At 34.8% G+C, this 18,232-nt stretch overlaps 1 pseudogene; it reads right to left on the minus strand.

The window, feature by feature from the left end:
• LOC149177210 (geranylgeranyl pyrophosphate synthase 7, chloroplastic-like) overlaps positions 1–17,574 on the minus strand; it is a 43,999-nt pseudogene extending 26,425 nt beyond the window's left edge.
• Between the last annotated feature and the right edge of the window lie 658 nt (positions 17,575–18,232).

Raw genomic sequence — 18,232 nt, forward strand, 5'->3', positions numbered from 1 at the left:
AAATAATATCTAAATTCAAACAAAATGATATTAGGAAAATCAACAATCAACATAAACCTACCCTCGTTACAACATAGAATGATGTCCGAAAAACGAACTTCCTTGCAAGTTCTTGCAGAGTATAACATATGAAGCAAGAGATAATTTGGATCCTACACAGAAAATGCACACATACCTTAACTTTAGATCTACTTAATCTGCAGAAAATGATGAATGATTGAGTTGCGTACTTCTCGTTGTTATGTGAGATTTACAGATAAAGGTGATTGGGATCGAATTGCCTTCAGAAACGACAAAGGTTGTAGATTCCATTTCTACAAAAGGAGAAATTGGAGAATGAAAATTTATCTTTGAATGCCCTTCGTCATTCGCAAACGACGAAGAAATAGATACCGCCATTTTTCACGCGGAGAAACTAGCAGACGAGGTTGTTGATAGCATTTCTCACCTGGAGAAATTGGACAATGATAAATTGGAAGTAATATACGAAATGCACTTTAAGGTTCATCAAATTCCCAAAAATAAAAACGAAAACTTTTATATATATATTTATTTATATTTGTATTTATATTTATATTGCAAGTTTTCATTAGGAAATATCAATTTATAATAAGCATGAAAATATGTTAAAATTGAATAGGTAATATATATATATAGAGTTATGTAACAAAGTTTTTTACTATATGGCCATTTTATAAAGATATAACGGTAAATTTTAACATAGATATTTTTATAGATAAATAAATTTTATTATAATATTTAGAATTAATGACCTAGCTTATCAATAAATATGTCTAAACATTAATAGCTCAACAATTTAAAAATAAAATAAAATATTATTACTATTATATATAAAAAAATTATTTATATATATGAAAATGTTATTTTTACCTATATAATATCTTATATTCATTATACCGTATTAATAATTTTAACTATATACCATATTATATTATAATTTAAACTTTTTTAAAACTATTTATATTTGAACAATAATTTAAAATTTTTAGGAAATAAATATTATCTACACATTAATTTATATTTGAAATATTGAGTTATGCATCCGATAGCGGCAAATAGTCATGGAATTTGGATTTTTTTTGAGTCAATATTTTATAAATTTCATTTGTATTTGCATTGGGATGTGTCCATCTTAAACATATCATTCATTTTATTTTTTTAAGAGTGCATGTTTTTATTTTTGGGAATTTTAAGCTTTACAAATTGATTAAGGGGAGTAGCCTTTCTCATTGATATATATTTTTATCTCTCAATGCGATATATATAAAAGCAATTATACTAATTATCGGTTTTTTTTTTTTTTTTTTAATTTTAACTATTTTACTGAATACCTTACTAAACTATGGTCATAAGGGATGATTATTTTTAAAATAGGTGAATTGAATTTTAAGAATATTAATAAGATTCTTACATATAAAGGGACATCATCACAATCACAAATGACAATCACAAATTGTCAAATAGTTAGAAGCATGATGTTTTAGCATGTTATGTTTATGAGTTTAATGGTTGATGTCCATTTTTAATGAGTGTGTTTATATAAAGCTTGTTCTGGTTCAAATAATCATGTTTTCACTGATCTTTGATATAACAAATATCTTTTTAGCATAGTATTAGAGTTTTGATGGAAGAGCTGATAACAAAAAGTATTAATTGATGTTGGGATCTAGACACAACAAAAATAGGGTCAAACATATATTATGGAAGGAACACATACTCTATATGCTCAAGAAACCTTAAAATGGGATATTTTGCCTATTAAAAACATTCTTAGTGTGTTTTTATTTTATAGTAAGTCTCCTTTTATAATGATCAATGGCCATAAAAATAATATCATAATCATGTTCATCGTTAAACTATTTGCATATTTATTTCTAATAATGTGTCAATGAATGATTGTGTTAGGTATATTTATAGGTTTCCAAGTATTGAGGTTATCTTTATTAAACTAGTGTTAAAGCAGTGGTAGTCCCTGCGGTCATGTCAAAGGAGAAACCCTACCGGCCAAGTCAAAGGAGAAATTGGACATCGACCAGAGAGAATGCCATAAGAAAATGATCAATACTAGACGAGTGAATTTGAGAAAAACACTCACAATAATTACATTAAAAAAACCGTTGTAATCAATGCATTATTTCATACATTGAAGGCCACAAATACCTTAGTGAATAGAGACACAAACTTATAAAGGAATAGAACAACACATAGGTTTGATATTCTTTGAATATCAACTCGCATTACATGCTTATTCTAGAGATCAACAAGGAATTACTTAGTATATAGCCACTAATATTAGATTCACGTCATGCTTATGAAACTTAAATAATTCGTGGTCCTTGCTAGATTACGAGCAACTTGGTGTAAGCTTGCTTTATGATTCCAACACAATTCTAGTATTAAATTGACTTATTAGCGCATAAAGGTAAGTAGTGAAATTACCAGGATTGGTTTGCATTACTCTTACTAGTCTTGAGCCTTGTACTAAGCTAGAGTGAGTTATAAAAATAGTCAAGTAAGATATTACCAAGTCTAGCTAGTAGTAATGAAGAATAAAAAAAGGAACATGTTACCAAGTCTAGCTAGTAGTAGTGAAGAACAAAAAAAAATAACATGTTATATTTAATAAAAAAATGAACATGTTATAGTTATAATTCATTTTTTTTTTTGTAGATTGGGAGAAAAATATATATTCTTTTAATTTTAAATTTTCAATATAATGTATATTTTCTATTTAATATATTTTTTAATTTAATTTGTTTTATATTAAATTTAAAAAATTACATGATTTCTCATGAAAACATTTTATAAGTAATTTGTGTAAATTTCGAAATTCGAGCAAGTGTAACGTAATTTGTGTAAATTTAGAAATTCGAGCTACTGTAAATTTAAATCTAGGATAAGTCAAAGACAATGAAAACACGACTCTGATGTAATGAAAATTAAATGGTTTGGAACGGGAGGTTGTTGGGGATCTTTTGATCTGTTAGACTGAAAATGAGAAACTAACTCGGTTCAAGGCTCTCTGCTAAAATAAATAAGAGGGGAATGGCAGTCTAAGGAGCCAAAGATTTTTGTTGTGCTCTACAATAGGAATGGGGATTTTTGTTTTATTCCATTAATTGGGTTCAAGGCTCTCTGCTAAAAGAAACACCAACAAGCATATATTCATTTGTCTGTGTTGAAGAACAAGCTTAAACCAAATAGATAGGGTGAACCGGGCGAACTCCTTTGCTATCGCGAACCTCAATTTCTGAAAGAATGAAATCAAGACCACTAGGAATCGGTCGAGCGGGAAAACCATAGCAATTGATGGCTATCTAAATGGAAGGTACATTGGGAAAGATGCTTAGATAATGCAGGTGGATCAACTACTGCATATGGATCTGCTATTGAAGCCACAATAACCATTGTTGCTTCTGCTGAATCTATTGTTACGTGAGGAGGATGAAAAGCCTAGGATGCTTGGGGCTGACAATGAAATTCCTGAAAAGATTTAGAGAGATTGCAGGAACCAACATGGTGGAGTAGAAACTTGGTTTGGGTATAGTTTTTAAAATTTAGATAATGATTGAAATTTAAATTAAATAATATTAAAATAACATTACATAAATATGTGGCATCAATCAACTTCAAACATGGGTATAGGACAACATAGCTATCCTAAATCAAAGAAATGAAAAAAATAGACAAATGGAATCCCTAATAACAAAAATTGTTGGGTAAGCATGCCTAGGGCTTGCATGAAGCCCACATTCCCCTTTTACAAACGTGTTTTCGCAGCAGAATTAGCCCCTCTATAGTTGCTTTTGCAACATAATTAGCCAATGGTTTTTGAGCAAAGTCATCAACTTCATATGGAACTACAACAACTTTGGTTTGGTCATGCCATACCCTTTATTTTGCAATGGAATTACATATCCTCATACCTACACCCTTGCCTGTGAGATGGTGACCGATCTACCTTTTCTGTGAGATTGTCATTGATGTACCTTTACCGACGATAGAGAAAATAGATGCGATAATAGAGATAGCCCCACCTATAACAGGAACAACATATTGAGTTACAAAAATTTAGTTCATACTTAGTAGCCTATGAACCAGAACTAGACACTGATTGAGAACTAGAACTAGACATTGAACTAGGACTAGACATTGATAGATTAGAAGCAACATCTCGCCTAGAACGTAACTGAAATATTGTGTGAGGGTGTGGCCAATGCGAAAAGAAATAGGATGGCAAGACACTAACTCTCATGCCTCGAAAGGCTAGATTGAGTTGTTTCACCTTGCTATAGTGGTATGCACATTTCATTATTCAAAGGAATAGTATGCACATTTCATTATTTAGAGGAAAAGGGGAAGAGACTCCTAGTTCGATGGCTGAGGTAGATCTTCTGCCATTTTAGATGGAGGGGCCACTACAGGTGTGGATCGTGGAAAGCGGTAACTTATAGTTGATTATGCTGGTGAGTCTCTAAACAACAATAATTTTTCTTCCTTTAGTGGAAACCCCATTAGAATTTCAGTTATTTTAGTGAGTCTGTTCTGAAAATTCAGAGAGTATTTAGGGTCTCTCTACCCCAGTGTAAGAAAAATAAAAAATATTCAGAACTTGAGGGAGAAAATGGACAAAAATATTCAATCGCATCGAAACATTCAGAAATTTATAGATAAAATATATAGTTAGTATTGAGAAAATGTATAATTAGTATTGAATAATAAAGCACAAGCTTACCAGTCAAATTTTGCAATTGAAAGAATTTGAAGAGTAGGGTTTAGAACCTAAACTTTACACAATGTCAAACTTAATAGGGAAGTAAAATTGGATTTACAAATTGTCCAAGGGTAAGATCTACTCCCTCCATGTAGTGGGGGCATATGATGTATTGGTATTTGTATTTATTCTGACTGCCTCCACTACCTAAATCAATGGACATAGAATCAATGTGTGCTCACTATAGCCCTTCACTATTCCTTGAGCTGCAATTATTTTCTTCTATCTCACACAATTGTTTGTAATTTTCTCTCTAATGGTAGTTAAAAATTTGGTGGCAACATAATTTTGCAAAACCTTAGGGAACTACTTCAAATCTCATTAAGTTCTATGGCCCTTAAACGTTTTGTGGCCAATTTTAAACTCATAGACTCATGAATTCTATGCAAGGTCTGGTGGGTTTTCAAGCTTTTATAGATGATGGTCTTCATTTGAATTTTCTTATCAGCTAGAGTTTTGTGGCAATTTCTATGGAAGAATTTTTGAAAGGTACATATTTTCATGTTCGGGGAGGATTTGTTGTTTTCCATGAACACAATCCTATGAAATTGGAGCCCCAAAGCCCTGTGATGGATGACAGGATCGACTGGCATGCGAGCAGTGTTATCCTTTGATATTCATGGTCGTTAGTTAGGGCCTTGCGAGTCGATGTTCTAGCTATTCGACGCTCAGCTTTGGTCGTTTCTAGAAATCAACATTCCCACCAATTACGAGAGGCTCTGGGTGCTTTCCACGATGGTGTTAAACATCAATCAAATTAAAACATAGAAGGAATGAAACATGCCATAAAGTATAATGTGGGGGCTTTGGAGCAGTTGATTTCCATACATATTTGGATAAATTTGTAGTGGAGAGCACAAAGCATTAAACGTTTTCTAGGTAATGCTAACTACAGCTTAGCATTAAACCAACGTCGAATTGAAAGTGAAACAAATTATCCTATGTTTAATAAAATTATACAGTTTCCTCGGCAATAAGAGGTGGAAACTAAAACTTTGAATAAAAAATGGTTTAATATAATATTTTTGCTCAAGCATTGGTTAAAACATCCAATACATTGTTCAGTCAAAATAGTTTAATGTTTGGTCAACAATGATCGACCGCTATAGTCCCTACATTGCTGAAGGTAGGGAGTAATAAGGCTCATGTGATACATATAATGTGAAACGAAAAATTGTGAGAAGGGTTAATAGAAACAAACCATAAAGACGTAATGCGTAAACAAATAGAAAGGAATGTAAAGTCAATTCTACAACTGAAGGAAACAATAGTGAAATATCATCTATGAAGAATATTTCTAAAGGAGGTGGATTTGAAATCCCCTCCATAGGAGGGTTCATTGCTCCCTAGGTATGTGTTATATCCATTCATGTCGTTATAAATAGCTTGGGTGATGTTAAGATGCTATCAAGTGAATTGAGTTTTATCTGAGGCAATTTTGGCAACATGTGCTTACTTTGGTGGATGGACGGTAAAAATGGAGGGATCTCGTGGTTTTTATAAGAAAAATATTCATTAAATCCCCATGATTTTGTCATAATAAATCATTCTTATTTTACCAAACAAATTTTAGAAATTAATTTTAGGTTTTAGATATGGTCACCTTAAATTGTTTTACTTTTCTAAACAACCCCATACAAAATTAATAAACCTTAGGGTTTTATGGGACCTTACATCATTTGAGGGTGATTTGTGCAAGAGCATCATAACTTTTGGGGGTGACTTTTGCAAGGGAAACATAAGATTTAGGGTTATAAATTTCTAGGCCATTTTGAGAATGACACTTTGACATGTGTTTCCTTAGATTAAGTGGAGGTGGAATGAAGTGGGGTTAGTGGAATGAAAGGCTCCCATGCTATTTGAGTTGCATTTAGGTGAACCTATCTCTTTTATAAAGGAGAACAATTTTTTGGTGATAATATGTATTATATATATATATATATATATATTTAAAATTTCTATGTAAAAAACCTTATTCACACGTTAACTTGTATTTGAAGGACTGTGTTTTGTTTTTTATAACAACATAAGTCATGGAATTTATAATTTTTTAGTAAATATTTTTATGGATTTCATTTCTACTTTCATTCGAATGTGTTCATTATTAACATATTATTAATTTTGTTTTCTAAAAATGCGTGTCTTTATTTGAAGGAATATTAAGCTCTTGAAAGTAATTTAAGGATAGTGGCCTATCTCATAGTTACATATTTTCGTGACTACTTTGTTAACCTAAGTAGTTATAAGACTCAAATGTTTATTAAAATATGATGTTATTAGGTATATGTTAACATAATTTATAGACTTGGTTGAGTGCCTAAATTAGAATTTTTAGAGAAACTAATAAAATTAATTAAATAACACCAAGGTCAAATTATTTGAAAATTTTCATAAAGGGTAAAGAAAATAATTTTATAATTACTTGTGTATATTTTTTGCAATAGCCTAACCAAATTCGACCACCACGGGTGATTATTTTTCACTAGCTGCATTGGGTTAGATGGATATAAATATTTATTATATATTAAATGACTTCTTTCATGAGAAACAACAACCACAACTTGTCAAATGATGAGAAGCATGATGTTTTTGAATGTTACGTCTTTGTTTAATGGTTAATGCCAATTTATAACGAGGTTGTCTGGACACCACTTGTTCTTATTCAAACAATATTTTTTTCATCAATCCTTGATGTTTCAACATATTATCATAGTTTTGGTCGAATAGTTCACAATAAAATGTTATTATTAATGGTTTATATATATGCAACAATAAATAGGCTCAAATATATACTAAGGAAGGAACACATGCTCTTTTTATACTCAAGAAACCTTTAGTGGCTAAATTCCATCCAACCGAACATTCTTGTATGTATTTTAATTCTACATTAAGTCTCCTTTTATAGAAATAGGTGATCATAGAAACAATGTCATAATTATATTCAAAAATCAAGTTTTTCCATATTTATTTTTAGTAATGTCTCCACCAATGCTTGTGATAAATCCTTACCTAAACCTCATTGAGTAGATATTTTGGTCACTATGTGTTGAGATGATCTCTATTAAATAAGTCTCATATAGTACATATAGTGTGAAACCAACATCTCTAAAAAGGATTATTAGAAACAAACTATAGATATGAAATGAGTAAAAAAATTGAAAGGAATGAAAATTCAAGTCTATACCGAAAAGAAACAATAGTGCAATATCACCTATGAAGAAGATCGCTAAAGAAAGTATCTTAAAAACCCCTTCCCTGGGAGGGTTATTTACTTCCTAGGTGTGTGGTCTATCTCCTCCTATGGTTGTAAATACTTGTATGATCCTAAATGCTATCAAGTGGATGCAGTTGTTATAGGGAAATTTTGGTAACATGTACTTAGTTTGGTGGATGGATGATAAAAAATGGAGAGAGATCTTGGATTTTATAAGAAAAGGAGCCATTAAATCCCCTTAACATGGTCATCGTTAGTATTGATTATTTAACCAGATAAAGTTTACCAACTAATTTAAGGGTATAAATATGTCCACTTTAAGTTTTTTTAACTCCCTAGAAAATTGCATATTATGAAAATAGTAAAAAAAATCCCTCTGCAAAAATTGAACGTGAATTTTTCAAGGCTAAAGTAAGTTTTAGTGGTGACTTTTTCAAGAAAAACATAGTTTTTATGATTATAAGGTGTGTTATGACTTTTGAGAATGAAACTTTGGCATGTGTTTCCTTAGATCAAGGAGGTGAAATGAAGTGGGGTGAGTGGAGTGTAAGGTTCCCATAATATTTGAGGTGTATTTTGGTGAACCTACGGATTTGGTAGGGTTGAATCATTTTTGGGTGATAATATAAATGACATTATCATGTTGAGGAAAATTAGAATAATTTGTATACTTTTTGTTTTGCACACTCTTCCTCATTCTCATTTCAATTTGAATAGGTGTCCTATTTTGGTACAATTCCTACATGCAAAATACATTCATTAGATATTAGTTTACCATGGTAAAAATGTACAAAAGGGGAAATTTCTTAGCTATGTAAAACGGTTCATCAACCAAATTTCATAGTGAACATTCTTTTGATGTTTTTCAAAGCTACAAAAAATAGATTACAAACATCACATGGAATCACGATGTCTAGATGCATGAACACCGACTTTGAGATTAATTCAAAAATAAATATCTTCATATCATTGAGACTTTTGACACCAAAATTTGGATTTACAAGTTTAGTAATATGGAAGATATTAAATAATTGTCTGCATTTTCTTCTTTTGTCATGATCATGGAAATGAGTACACAATCCTTGCTACTTTCATAGATATTTGTATTCATGTGGTAGTTTAGGCCTCACGAAAAAGATGAAAAACATTTCCTCATTTAGAAGTGATGGAACATATGTTTCAACCTGGGAAATATTCGCACTATTATTACAATCATTGTCTCTAATTATATGCAATATTTATTCGTCAACCTGGGGATGCAGGAAGCATAAAAGATTATTTCCAAGTTTAATAACAATAACCAAGTCCTTTAAAGAATTTCATAGAGTATGAAATAATGCGATTCCAATAAAAGTTTCCACACATCATTTTCTTGTGGGTGAAGGATCAACCATTTGCATTCACAATAGTAATGATAATTATTGAAGGCCTTAATGATGAAGGGCTTTATAACTTCATGGATAAAAAAGTGATGAGACCCATGTAACTTACAATGACATCTACAAATGTAACACTTAAGAGTTAAGCCCTTCATATGTAATGAGGTGATTAGTAAGCATTCATAATGTATGCAAGCTTTAACTTTTTTTTCATTTGATGCCTCAACTTAATTCTTTTTTATGTAGTCCAAGTTCTATAGCTTTCACAATGCCTACAAAATATAGATTGTTGTGACAAATCGCACAACCTAGTCCATTCGAGTTGGTTACTAAATTAATTAATTCAAGATTAAATTATAGAGTACAAGCATGGGAAGGGATTCAAGTATCTTTTATTAATTCAAAATGTGTTGTTACAAACAAAAACTCAGATTACAGAATAGCTCCCTCGAAGCGCTTGAATTTCCTACGTTGTTACACATCAACATCACACACAGTAACTAGACACATTCTTGACTCCCACAACAACCAATCATGTTCTATGAAAATTATGCAACAACTGACCAATGCTTACAGTCTAACAGCCAAATGTCAAAGAGTTGAGAGGCAAAAGGAAAATCCTGAATGCAAAAAAGAAAGAATTTCCTTTTCTTGTTTTTCCCAGAAATTTATTACCATCACGTTGACCTCTTCATATTTCAGTGAAACAAATCGCTTTCATGCTGCTGACCTCTTGATCTTCTAAAATTGAATCGATTCACCTCCTCTCAGTGTAACAACCACACCCAACTTACCCCATTGGGGTGGCTGCTACTGCTAATCTAACTCCTCTTATACTGTCATAATAATGGGATACTAATAATATTTGTTTTCTTTTACATTGATTTTACTTGTCAATCCCCCTTCAAGGGTGTTACCTTATTCACTTAATCTTATGGTTCCCCACTTGCACCTAAGAATCCGACTCAACTATTCATTGCTTCACTTTATTTTATCATCAAATTCTTCCATATACATCTTTATTTTGTTTATGGAGTCTTTACTATGGTCTTGACATCCATTATTATTTATATAACGTTATAAACCTACATATATATCTATAATCTCATACATATATATATTTGTAGTTTTCCTAACTATTCTATTGGAGGGCGCTATGCCTGTAGTCTCCCCCATGCCACATGTATACCCATAGTGCCGATAGGAAATAGCCATGTCAATTGGCTTGATGGTCCCTGCTCACATAAAAGGTGAGCAGGTCTTCGAGGTACATCTTTCACACATTCAACAATAGAGCCATCACACAATGATTCAAATAGGGTAATGTGCGAGGAGTTTATGAGGGAGGTCACCCCTAGGAATGGGCTATAAAAGAATACAGTGATCTCCATATCGACGAATCATCGTTATTCTTGAGGGTCAAAACCCTTTTCCCAAATATGCTAAAGGAAACCCCCAGAGGTAGTTTTTTATTCTAAAGAAACCTCTAGTGGCACATAATGACAAAAATGGGGCCCATTCTCCCAATCCCCTCCCTCAAACAATAGAATTGCATCATCAATCCCACACTTGGGTCCCACTAACACCCATATGCCACATCACCCCTGTCCTATTGTCCTGATGTTCTCTTAATTTCTTTTCTCCAAACCTTTGGGCCATGTGGAGGTTGTGGACCATCCTCTGCACTCTCTTGTTTTCGGTTGGAAATGAGATAGCAGTGCCACGTCTCCCCATGCCTAATAAGAACCACCCTTTCATATTGAACCCTATGTCGTGCCTCCCAGGTGGGAAACACTAGGACATGTCATTTTGTCCCCATCCACAGGCATCAATATCCTTCTTCCACATCGCTGTCGGTGCCTCAGACCCTTCCATCATCCACTAAACTCTGGTGCCAATAAAATTTTCCCATGATGCTCCATCCTATAGACCTCACCATCCATTAACAGATCTGACGGCTAGGATCTCAAGTGAAATATCCATAACGTGTGTGGGGGTGCTTCTCCCTATTGACCTCTTAAGGGGTGGGAGTGCACCAAGGACTAGGTTGTCGATCTTGAAATTTATATTGATGACATACGCGAGGGTTCCTCTCCTACTGGTATCACATTGTAGGGATCGTGCACCCCATAGGATCAACGAGCGATGAATCTCCATCGTCCAATCTACGGTGGCCCCTCCCAACACCACATTCTGTTGGTGCGCCTAAAAATTGATTATTTAACTATAACATGTACGGTCCTCATCACCCCATGCTCCAGATCAATGAAAGTGCAAAGGGGACATGCTTAGATGTTAACTAGTGCATAATGAAAATGACCTCCATTTCTCTAACTGGTCAGACACGTTGTCTGGGCACCAACATCCGGTCATCCGGCCTCACTAGCTCCCACTGTCAAAAAATACATGCCATCAAGAGGGGACATCATATATATATATATATATATATATATATATATATATATATATATATATATCTATCTATATATATATATATATATATATATATATATATATATATATATATATATATATATATATATATATATATATATATATATACTCTTACACAGAGCATGATTACAAAAGGACTGTTTTGGCTTAGTTATCATTGGGTTTTCCTCCGCATACCCACTTTTCTTAGATCCCTCATTATTTCCACTTAACAATTAATGCAAACTAAATTCCATCGAGGTTAAAATGAATTTATCTGTGCTTATCACACTATTCTATAATTATAACCACTCAGTGCCTTCAACACTGTTATATATGTATACACACACACACACACATAATATATCTATATCTATATCTATATCTATATCTATATCTATATATATATATATATATATATATATATATATATATATATATATATATATATATATATATATATATATATATATATATATATATATATATATATATATATATATATATATATATATATATATATATATATATATATATATATATATATATATATATATATATATATATATATATATACATATATACATGCCTTTGAAGACCACATCACACTCTTATGACTTGTTAATATAATGTCATTCTTTCCTCGTTACCACTGTAAATAATGCATATTTCAAGAAATCAATGCATATTAATATTAATAGTTCATACATATACAAATACAATCCATAACACATATTATAGGTGCAGGTACTGATATTGGATGAGAGAGATATATGTGGGCAACTAAGTCTGGGAGAAGGACTCTCCACCCAATATTAGGCAACTGCAACCAAACTTACTTACAACTATCACCCCCGAGACATATTCCAAAGACTATGGGGCTTCCTTAAGGGATCAAAATAATCACTTTCAGTTGAAACAAGGACACTAGAGGACCTCCTTCCTCCACCCACCAGCCCCTCAACAGTCCGATGATATATAGGGAATCCAGAGGCCAATTGCCTCCACCTTCCAACTTTTTAATAGAAGTCAATCAATGCATACATGGAATCCAAAGGCCTGCTATCTCCATCCGAGACACACAAGGAATCTAGAGGCTTCTTATCCACCCAAGCACACAAATGGAATGTAGAGGCCAACTACCTCCTCCATAAGAGTGTCAAGGGGATCTAGAGAAGCAAGTCTCCACCTTAAACGCAATGATTCCACCCATTCTAGGGAATCCATAACCCACTATAAAATCACCATAAGAAATTCTTTAGAGGTCCTCCCTCCAAGAATCCAAGGACACAATCCTCTACCCACACCATCAAGGGAATCCATAGAAAACCATATCCACCCTCTCGATTTACAGGGGCTCAAGAGGAATTTTTCCTCACCAAGGAGAAACCTTCATCATGCTAGTCATGCTAACAAAAGCTAGTCCTTGTCTTCCCTTCTCTTCTGAAATTTTTCTTCCTTTTCTGTTGTTGATTGTGTGAAAATTCCTAGATCTAACAATCTCAGGAATCCTACTGTAACCAGTGATGAGTGCCAGTATTACAGTAAGGATGTTGCAATTCCTGGGCTACCATCTTTACTTATCAACCCGGGGTTTGTACAAACTTGGAGGTGACAGTTCTATATGCACAAGTAGAAGTGAAGGTTTTTCCTATTGTCACTTGTTCATCTAGCGAGAGACCCCGGGGGTTCCAAGCCAGACTTCCATAGAGTCAGAATAAGCTTGATTCTTTGACGGAAGAAGAGAAAATCTATTCTAATAGAGCTACTCTACTGCAATAATGAAGAAAACAACATGTAATGCTAATATCTCACCATATCCTAATTAACCATTTAAATAGCTATGCTAAGCAAAATTGCTAAATCAACACTAACCTAATGCTGCTATCTAAGTTATAGAAGTAAAGAGCATCAAACCAAACTAATGTGTAAGAAAGGAAACTAAACTAAATCTGTATTCACATTTTTGGTTTTTTTGGTGAAATCAAGCATGCAAGGAGTTAAGTGGAAGAGAAAGCGAAGATCGAAATGAGTGAAAGGAGGACATAATGAAGCAACAGTGCATGGGAACCGTTGGATCACTTAGATCAACGAACAGTATAAACGGAAGACGAGCAACAGAGATTATATTGCAGGAGATTAAGTGAATAGATGGATGAACAAGACTAACAGAAGATAAGCGGCGAAGATCTTATCACATGGGATTAAGTGAATAGATAGACAAACAAGACTAATGGAAGAGAAGCGGCAAAGATCTTATCACGGGAGGTTAAGTCAATAGATGTATGAACAATATTAATGGGAGATGAATGGCGAAGATATTATCACGGAAGATGAAGTCAATAGAAGGATGGATCACATCAAGTCACGTCGTGACAGAAGGAAAAGAACGTGCAAAATGATGGAGCGGTCTTCGTAGCTGGTAAGCCGTTTCTCGAGCACCCTCAAAGCTGTAAATGGAATTCCTAAATTTTGCACGATTAGCCTAAGTGACACGTAGCATGAGGAAACCAATTTTCTCACGTGCTCTCGTGCTAATATCGATTGTGCAAGAATTCGCGCGAGATTGCGCAATAGGCATTGGATCATGTCGGATTGATCAACAGTGGAGATTCAGCCAAGCTAGTTAGCGATTGGGTGACGCGATAGCCATTGGATCAAGTGAGGCAGATCGACTATGGAGATGTGGAGTGCCTAAAGTCAAACGTGGAAATGAATAAACATGGTAAGTAGTATCTCGCTAGCCCTAAGAGCTGTAAGCTGTATTTCTAATTTTTACGTGATTAGCCTAAGTGAATGACACATGGCACGGGAAAACCACTTTTCTCACATGCTCTCGGTCGGGTATCAGTCGTGCAATAATTCATGCGAGATGACATGATAGTCGTTGGATCGAGGGCACGATAGATCGACAGTGGAGATTTGGAGTGCATAAAGTAGGTGGAAGAATTCACGATAGCCGTTGGATCAAGCTAGACAGATCGACAGTGGAGATCTGGAGCACATAAAGTCAAGCGTTGAAATGAATCGGATGGTGATTGGTCAGGTTTGTTGTGGATCAGACGATAAGGAAATCTACGGGTATAGTCTGATCAAGACGTGTTTTATTAGCTTCTGCTTAAGCATTTCATACTGAAGGAAATGAGAATATGAGCAAAAAGTGATGGAAAAATATGATAATGAAATGAACCTCGTATTGAATCAAGACAACAAACTTCATGCAAGAACTCCTGGCTAACCTGCTAATTGAAAGAAGGCACAAATGGAAGCAAACTAAAATAAAACTAATCTATGCTACACTACTGTAATGGAAATGTATCTACTTAAGCAAACAAATGATTAAACCATGAATCTACGCTAGCATATATGTACAATAAAGAGGAGCCTTAACTACTAGGGTTGGGCCCTAACCCAAGAGATTCAGCCCTCTGAGTTAACTTAGTGCTCGCTCAAAACAAAACTCATTCTTATTATCAAAACAATGGATTACATCAAAAACTTTCACAAGTTTTGCAGCTCGAAAATAAAGTAGAGTTTTACAATCAAAAATCTGAATCCCACTGAGGTCCTAGGACTCTCTACCTATACGACTGAAGTCTCCAACAACTTCCCTAAAATTAGGGAGGCTTGGCTCCCAAACTCGAGATAAGATGGTGCTTTGAATTTCACTTGCTCGACTGCCTTCTAGTCCTCATGATTTGGCTATTTGCACTTCGAGCTGATGGAGGAATATTCGAAGGGAGGGGTAGTAAATGAGGAGGATTTCCCTCATATAATTCCTCTCCCTTGTACCATTCGAGTTTTGACCACGGTCTTTGCCAAAATTCCTTGCCTTTATCCTTTAATCAGGCGTTAAATGCACATTACACCACAAAGAAAAATATCCAACTCTAACTCATCTCATAAACAGAATATAATCAAAAGTATGAAATAATTTGTGAGAATAGTTGGTTTGACTAAGCTAGGAGGTGAATTAAGGCCCATATAATTACCCAATGATGAGGCTCATCAACCAGCTAAATCTACCTGTCATAGGTCGTGAATTATATTACAAGCGTAGTTTAGATTTCTTCTTGAAACAATGAAGTAAAGTACTAAACCAACCTACACGAAATTAAATATGATTCTGAAACATAGAAAATGAGAAAGGAAAATAGAAACACATATGACACAATTATTTTTGGACAAGAGTCCTCAAAAAAACCCAATGCGAGGAAACGGTGCAACATCTTTGAGGGTTTTATTTATTAAGGAGTAGAAAATTCTAAATACAGCACTAAATACCTCACAAGGTTATTCAGTTACAGAGAGAAATATTGGTAGAAGCTTTGTGAGTTTTACCTCACAAATCACTGAGAAATCATGGTTGATCCAACCCCAAGCTGACTTCCCCCCATCTTTTTTGGTTGCCTCTGCACTACTTGTGTGCAGTGTCTGCATCAACCCAACATCAAGCTCTCTGGGTGTTGCGTCACTTCTCTGACTGGTCGATCTATTGCCTAGGAAGTTTTCTTTCTGCCTCTCGGTCTCACACCCTGGCTCTCGGCTCCGTGCTAGTACTGAATGGCCGTGTTGCCCTAGCATCAACCTTTGCATCAAGGCTTCTGGATCACTCACTACCTCTCTTTGCTTACGTATCTCCGACTGAGAATCTCTCTCTTTGGAAGCTGTTATCCCTGCCCCTCAACTAGAAGAGATTTTCTCAATTGATTTTTCCTCTTGAGAACTTCTCACTTCAGAAAATCGATTTTCTCTATCTTTTTGTGTGTTTTCCAAATGACCCTCAATCCCCTTCTTATATCTTCCTGTTGGATAACCAACAGCCTAGATTAAATCATAATCAAAGGCTTAGATTGTTTTGGCTTGATTTGTGGCTTATTTTAGAATTTTCACCCCTGACTAGATTAATACCCATTAATATTTTAATTTCCCTAAGTTTAGACTTAGGAACCTCATTAAAAATATTAATTATTTCAATAAAATCCCTTCTGGGTTTAATTTCCCGAAACGCTTCCTGGGTTCTTTGGAATACTTGTGCCCAAGCCTCCCTAAAAAAATTTAGGCCTAGAGCACATCTGATGCTACCCAAAATCAACACTCCTTCTTAGCGAGGAATGTGCTCTAGCAATACATTTCTACTGCATATTTCTCTGACTATGAAGCATCGTCCTTTGTGTTGTTGATGTCTGACATGTTTTCCACCAACTAGTGCGCTGTTGCTGCTACCGTACTACTACCTTTGACACTGCCACTGCCACTTCCACTGCTACAACTATACTGCAGCTCCCTCTCAAATGCTGCATCTGCTATGTTGCTAGCACTACCACTGCTAACACTGCATCCATACTGCAACTCAGTTGATGAGAGAAACAACTAAAAAGCACCCAAACTAGATAAGTATCCATTGTATACACCTTGGTGTTGAAATTCTGACGCTTCGATGCAAGGGATGTGTTATCCTTCTCCTCTACTTTGGGCTTCGACCAATTACTACTGTTGCTCCCATCAAGTTTGACCTTAAGCAGGTCCCTCCTCATCTCTTCATGTTTCAGAGATGCCCACTTCTCGTCCCAATTTGCTAATGCTGCTCTTCCCAAGATACTTTGGACAAATATTTGCCACTCATCTGAGACAGAATTTAGAGCCGGTCTCAGTAACTCTGACTCCTGAGGTTTATGTCCCATAGTTGACAGCTCATGGAAAATTTCCTTCAGTTTTGTGAGGAGCAGATCCACACGTTCTCCCTTCTGCATCTGAGCAGATCTCAACTTCTACTCTAAGTACATCTTCCACTGCTTGGAAGATCCCTAATACAATGTGGCCAAGGCATCCCACATATCCTTAGGTATCCCTTCACTCGAAATGTGGCACAACACGTGATGCTTGACTCCATCCAAGATCATCCTCTTTGCCTTAGCCATCTCAACTCTGTACTTTTTTAGAGCATCTGCATCCATCGGGACAACTACCACATTATCAACATATGGCTTGAGGGCATGCTCATCTAGAAGTAAAGTCATTCTAGCCTTCCATATGGCATAATTGGAAGCTCCATCCTACCTGTCCTGATCCCTCAAGCTACTAGTTTCCATATAATCTGAAAGCTATCAAACAACTCCCTCTTTCTCCCTATTGCATAGCTCCTAGGCTACCTTAGGCACTCCCTGATGGATTTGGTAAGATTCTGCTCCTTTGTTGCTCAGTAAATGAGAAATATTGATTTCCTCAACAAGAAATCACTAAGGAAGCATTCCCTTACTGTCCGATTTGCTTCTTCCTTCTGACGGATTTTCTACCCTGCACTCAGCTTGTAGACACTGTGTCCCTCTAGCTCCATGTGGCTCTATGTAGCTCCCTCTTACTTGGAAATTTTTCAATATGGTAGTCTTACCTGTCTGTCGGCTCACTCAA

This window comes from Pinus tabuliformis, chromosome 4_1, assembly GCF_031772625.1.
Source record: "Pinus tabuliformis cultivar Carrire ecotype Pingquan chromosome 4_1, CPIR1, whole genome shotgun sequence".
Taxonomy (NCBI): Eukaryota; Viridiplantae; Streptophyta; class Pinopsida; order Pinales; family Pinaceae; genus Pinus; species Pinus tabuliformis.